The sequence below is a fragment of the Sinocyclocheilus anshuiensis genome, unplaced genomic scaffold (assembly GCF_001515605.1).
Source record: "Sinocyclocheilus anshuiensis isolate Anshui unplaced genomic scaffold, SAMN03320099.WGS_v1.1 scaffold9615, whole genome shotgun sequence".
Lineage (NCBI taxonomy): Eukaryota > Metazoa > Chordata > Actinopteri > Cypriniformes > Cyprinidae > Sinocyclocheilus > Sinocyclocheilus anshuiensis.
In genome coordinates, this window is record NW_015543139.1 from 5,551 (window position 1) to 11,884 (window position 6,334).

General features: G+C 42.8%; 6 non-coding genes across 6 annotated transcripts; all 6 read right to left on the bottom strand.

Moving 5' to 3' along the window:
- Positions 1 to 985: 985 nt before the first annotated feature.
- On the bottom strand, positions 986 to 1,057 carry trnaw-cca (transfer RNA tryptophan (anticodon CCA)). Its single transcript has one exon. It is a non-coding gene; the product is annotated as a tRNA-Trp (tRNA).
- A 126-nt stretch (positions 1,058 to 1,183) lies between these two features.
- trnaw-cca (transfer RNA tryptophan (anticodon CCA)) lies at positions 1,184 to 1,255 on the bottom strand. Its single transcript has one exon. It is a non-coding gene; the product is annotated as a tRNA-Trp (tRNA).
- Positions 1,256 to 3,453: 2,198 nt separating this feature from the next.
- Positions 3,454 to 3,525, bottom strand: trnaw-cca (transfer RNA tryptophan (anticodon CCA)). Its single transcript has one exon. It is a non-coding gene; the product is annotated as a tRNA-Trp (tRNA).
- Positions 3,526 to 4,417: 892 nt separating this feature from the next.
- On the bottom strand, positions 4,418 to 4,489 carry trnaw-cca (transfer RNA tryptophan (anticodon CCA)). Its single transcript has one exon. It is a non-coding gene; the product is annotated as a tRNA-Trp (tRNA).
- A 522-nt stretch (positions 4,490 to 5,011) lies between these two features.
- Positions 5,012 to 5,083, bottom strand: trnaw-cca (transfer RNA tryptophan (anticodon CCA)). The gene has a single exon. It is a non-coding gene; the product is annotated as a tRNA-Trp (tRNA).
- A 254-nt stretch (positions 5,084 to 5,337) lies between these two features.
- trnaw-cca (transfer RNA tryptophan (anticodon CCA)) lies at positions 5,338 to 5,409 on the bottom strand. Its single transcript has one exon. It is a non-coding gene; the product is annotated as a tRNA-Trp (tRNA).
- Between the last annotated feature and the right edge of the window lie 925 nt (positions 5,410 to 6,334).

Consider the following 6,334-nt stretch of genomic DNA (forward strand, 5'->3'; position numbering starts at 1 on the left):
TAATTAACAGATATGGGTGTCATGCCATAACATATTTTTAATACGACTGAGTTTATATTTAATGTGAATTTAACATTGAAAGTTAATGTGAATAAAAACACTGCAAGTTAGGCTACTAAATCATAACACTTTCATTGTACAGAAAGAGAGCAAAGAACATTTACATTATCAAAGAACATTTTCACTGACAGTCTAGGTCAAGCACTCTCAAAAACTCCCATTAAAATCACTGAAGCTGTTTACACTATGAAATTAATATCTTACAGATTCGTACTCACATTTGCACTTTCTTGTTTCTGACGAGAGAATTTGCCAGAAAGAGGTATTCAGTCAGCGAGCAAGTGAAGAAAACAATGGCATTTTTGCATGACTCATCTGAACACCTCTGATTGGTCATTGCATTCATAAGCTCAACAGCATCGTGTGTGATTGGTTAATGCGCAGTGCTGTAAAAACGCATCTGTATCTGGCTCAGCGTCAGCATGTTTTTATACAGTCTATGGCGCCAGCCAGCGAAAGCAGATTTGAATTTAGCAGCTGATGATATGAACGTTCTAATCACACTGGTGTGATTGTATTAAATATAGAAAATATTATTCGGCAATTTTTTTGTCTTTTGGAAGCTGCATTCAAAACCCACTTGGCTCAAAAACTTCAATGGGCACATGCCCCCTCACTTTGAACGGGCATGACACCTTTGTGGAAGACTGTAGATCAAGCAACAGCTGTCCTTAGATCACTGGTTGGACTGAGATTGGTTTTGAATTCTTCTGAAGAAGAGTTCACCTGACCCCGACATGATTTGAACACACAACCTTCTGATCTGGAGTCAGACACTTGACCATTGTGCCACGAGCTCCTGGAAAGCTGATTGGTGCTTCTCCCATAAGCACTTTGATACACTATGCAAATAAATAATTGTACAACACTGAAGGCAAATGCTTGAGGTTAGACTTCATACTCAGGAGGTCAAGAAGACTTCACCTGACCCCAACATGATTTGAACATGCAACCTTCTGATCTGGAGTCAGACGCACTACCATTGCACCACTAGGTCCTGGAAAGCTGTTTGGTGCTTCTCCCATAAGCACTTTGATGCACTATGCAAATCAATCATTGTATAATGCTGAATGGAAATGATTGAGGTTAGACTTCATACTCAGGAGATCAAAAAGGGATCACATGACCCTGACGTGATTTGAACACACAACCTTCTGATCTGGAGTCAGACACGCTACCGTTGCGCCACTAGGTCCTGAAAAGCTGATTGGTGCTTCTCCCATAAGCACTTTGATGCACTATGCAAAGCAATCATTCTATAACACTGAAGGGAAATCCTTGAGGTTAGACTTCATACTCAGGAGATCAAAAAGAGATCGCATGACCCTGACATGATTTGAACACACAACCTTCTGATCTGGAGTCAGACGCTCTACCGTTGCGCCACGAGGTCCTGAAAAGCTGATTGGTGCTTCTCCCATAAGCACTTTGATGCACTATGCAAATCAATCATTGTATAACACTGAAGGCAAATGCTTGAGGTTAGACTTCATACTCAGGCTCCCATAAGCACTTTGATGCACTATGCAAATCAATCATTGTATAACACTGAAGGCAAATGCTTGAGGTTAGACTTCATACTCAGGCTCCCATAAGCACTTTGATGCACTATGCAAATCAATCATTGTATAACACTGAAGGCAAATGCTTGAGGTTAGACTTCATACTCAGGCTCCCATAAGCACTTTGATGCACTATGCAAATCAATCATTGTATAACACTGAAGGCAAATGCTTGAGGTTAGACTTCATACTCAGGCTCCCATAAGCACTTTGATGCACTATGCAAATCAATCATTGTATAACACTGAAGGCAAATGCTTGAGGTTAGACTTCATACTCAGGCTCCCATAAGCACTTTGATGCACTATGCAAATCAATCATTGTATAACACTGAAGGCAAATGCTTGAGGTTAGACTTCATACTCAGGCTCCCATAAGCACTTTGATGCACTATGCAAATCAATCATTGTATAACACTGAAGGCAAATGCTTGAGGTTAGACTTCATACTCAGGCTCCCATAAGCACTTTGATGCACTATGCAAATCAATCATTGTATAACACTGAAGGCAAATGCTTGAGGTTAGACTTCATACTCAGGCTCCCATAAGCACTTTGATGCACTATGCAAATCAATCATTGTATAACACTGAAGGCAAATGCTTGAGGTTAGACTTCATACTCAGGCTCCCATAAGCACTTTGATGCACTATGCAAATCAATCATTGTATAACACTGAAGGCAAATGCTTGAGGTTAGACTTCATACTCAGGCTCCCATAAGCACTTTGATGCACTATGCAAATCAATCATTGTATAACACTGAAGGCAAATGCTTGAGGTTAGACTTCATACTCAGGCTCCCATAAGCACTTTGATGCACTATGCAAATCAATCATTGTATAACACTGAAGGCAAATGCTTGAGGTTAGACTTCATACTCAGGCTCCCATAAGCACTTTGATGCACTATGCAAATCAATCATTGTATAACACTGAAGGCAAATGCTTGAGGTTAGACTTCATACTCAGGCTCCCATAAGCACTTTGATGCACTATGCAAATCAATCATTGTATAACACTGAAGGCAAATGCTTGAGGTTAGACTTCATACTCAGGCTCCCATAAGCACTTTGATGCACTATGCAAATCAATCATTGTATAACACTGAAGGCAAATGCTTGAGGTTAGACTTCATACTCAGGCTCCCATAAGCACTTTGATGCACTATGCAAATCAATCATTGTATAACACTGAAGGCAAATGCTTGAGGTTAGACTTCATACTCAGGCTCCCATAAGCACTTTGATGCACTATGCAAATCAATCATTGTATAACACTGAAGGCAAATGCTTGAGGTTAGACTTCATACTCAGGCTCCCATAAGCACTTTGATGCACTATGCAAATCAATCATTGTATAACACTGAAGGCAAATGCTTGAGGTTAGACTTCATACTCAGGCTCCCATAAGCACTTTGATGCACTATGCAAATCAATCATTGTATAACACTGAAGGCAAATGCTTGAGATTAGACTTCATACTCAGGAGATCAAGAAAAGTTCACCTGACCCCGACATGATTTGAACACACAGCCTTCTGATCTGGAGTCAGACGATTGACCAGTGCGCCACGAGTTGCTGGAAAGCTGATTGGTGCTTCTCCCATAAGCACTTTGATGCACTATGCAAATCAATCATTGTATAACACTGAAGGGAAATGCTTGAGGTTAGACTTCATACTCAGGAGATCAAAAAGAGATTGCCTGACACTGACATGATTTGAATACGCAACCTTCGGATTTGGAGTCAGACGCGCGACCGTTGTGTCACGAGTTTCTGGAGAGCTTTGGTGAGGTTAGACTCTATACTCAGGAGATCAAGAAGAGTGCACCTGACCCCGACGTGATTTGAACACACAACCTTCTGATCTGGAGTCAGACGCGCTACCGTTGCGCCACGAGGTCAGTGAAATGCTTGAGATTAGACTTCATACTCAGGAGATCAAAAAGAGATCGCATGACCCCAACATGATTTGAACACACAACCTTCTGAGCTGGAGTCAGACGCTTGACCATTGCGCCACGAGTTGCTGGAAAGCTGATTGGTGCTTCTCCCATAAGCACTTTGATGCACTATGCAAATCAATCATTGTATAACACTGAAGGGAAATGCTTGAGGTTAGACTTCATACTCAGGAGATCAAAAAGAGATCGCATGATCCCAACATGATTTGAACACACAACCTTCTGAGCTGGAGTCAGACGCTTGACCATTGCGCCACGAGTTGCTGGAAATCTGATTGGTGCTTCTCCCATAAGCACTTTGATGCACTATGCAAATCAATCATTGTATAACACTGAAGGGAAATGCTTGAGGTTAGACTTCATACTCAGGAGATCAAAAAGAGATTGCCTGACACTGACATGATTTGAATACGCAACCTTCGGATTTGGAGTCAGACGCGCGACCGTTGTGTCACGAGTTTCTGGAGAGCTTTGGTGAGGTTAGACTTCATACTCAGGAGATCAAAAAGAGATTGCCTGACACTGACATGATTTGAATACGCAACCTTCGGATTTGGAGTCAGACGCGCGACCGTTGTGTCACGAGTTTCTGGAGAGCTTTGGTGAGGTTAGACTTCATACTCAGGAGATCAAAAAGAGATTGCATGACCCTGACGTGATTCGAACACGCAACCTTTAGATCTGGAGTCAGACGCACTACCGTTGCGCCACGAGGTCCTGAAATGTTGTTTGGTGCTTCTCCCATAAGCACTTTGATGCACTATGCGAATCGATCATAGTATAACATTGAAGGGAAATGCTACAGGTTAGATTTCATACTCAGGAGATCGCATGAACCCGACGCTATTTGAACACGCAACCTTCTGAGCTGGAGTCAGACGCGCTACCATTGCGCCACGAGGTCCTGAAAAGCTGATTGGTGCTTCTCCCACAAGCACTTTGATGCACTATGCAACGCAATCATTGTATAAAACTGAAGGCAAATGTTTGAGATTAGACTTCATACTCAGGAGATCAAAAAGAGATCGCATGATCCCAACATGATTTGAACACACAACCTTCTGATCTGGAGTCAGACGCTCTACCATTGCGCCACGAGGTCCTGAAAAGCTGTTTGGTGCTTCTCCCACAAGCACTTTGATGCACTATGCAACGCAATCATTGTATAAAACTGAAGGCAAATGCTTGAGATTAGACTTCATACTCAGGAGATCAAAAAGAGATCGCATGATCCCAACATGATTTGAACACACAACCTTCTAAGCTGGAGTCAGACGCTTGACCATTGCGCTACGAGTTGCTGGAAAGCTGATTGGTGCTTCTCCCATAAGCACTTTGATGCACTATGCAAATCAATCATTGTATAACACTGAAGGGAAATGCTTGAGGTTAGACTTCATACTCAGGAGATCAAAAAGAGATTGCATGACCCTGACGTGATTTGAACACGCAACCTTTTGATCTGGAGTCAGACGCACTACCGTTGCGCCACGAGGTCCTGAAATGTTGTTTGGTGCTTCTCCCATAAGCACTTTGATGCACTATGCAAACCAATCATCGTATAACACTGAAGGCTAATGCTTGAGGTTAGACTTCATACTCAGGAGATCAAAAAGAGATTGCCTGACACTGACATGATTTGAATACGCAACCTTCGGATTTGGAGTCAGACGCGCGACCGTTGTGTCACGAGTTTCTGGAGAGCTTTGGTGAGGTTAGACTCTGTACTCAGGAGATCAAGAAGAGTGCACCTGACCCCGACGTGATTTGAATACACAACCTTCTGATCTGGAGTCAGACGCGCTACCGTTGCGCCACGAGGTCCTGGAAAGCTGATTGGTGCTTCTCCCATAAGCACTTTGATGCACTATACAAACCAATCATCGTATAATGCTGAAGGCAAATGCTTGAGGTTAGAATTCATTCTCAGGAGATCAAGAAGAGTTCACCTGATCCCGACATGATTTGAACACGCAACCTTCTGATCTGGAATCAGACACACTACCTCTGCGCCACAAGGTCCTGGACAGCTCATTGGTGCTTCTCCCATAAGCAATTTGAAGCACTACGCGAATCGATCATTGTATAACATTGAAGGGAAATGCTTGAGGTTAGACTTCATACTCAGGAGATCAAAAAGAGATCGCATGACCCCAACGTGATTTGAACACGCAAACTTCTGATCTGGAATCTGATGCGTTGCCGTTGCGCCACGAGGTCCTGGAAAGCTGATTGGTGCTTTCCCATAAGCACTTTGATGCACTATGCAAAGCAATCATTGTATAACACTGAAGGAAAATGCTTCATGCAACCTTTTGATTTGGAGTCAGATGCTTGACCGTTTTATCACGAGCTTCCGGAGAGCTAAGTGCTGCTTCTCCCATAAGCACTTTGATACACTATGCAAATCAATCCTTGCAAAAGACTGAAGGCAAATGCTTGAGGTTAGACTTCATACTCAGGAGATCAAGAAGAAATCGCCAAAACCTGAGGTGATTTCAACACGCAACCTTTTGATCTGTAGTCAGACGTACTAAGCTCGCGCCAGGAGGTCTTTGAGAGCTGAGTGGTGCTTCTCCCATAAGCACTTTGATGCACTACGCGAATCAATCATTGTATAACACTGACAGGAAATGCTTGAGGTTAGACTTCATACTCAGGAGATCAAGAAGAAATTGCCAAATCCTGAGGTGATTTGAACACGCAACCTTCTGATCTGTAGTCAGACGTACTAACCTTGCACCAGGAG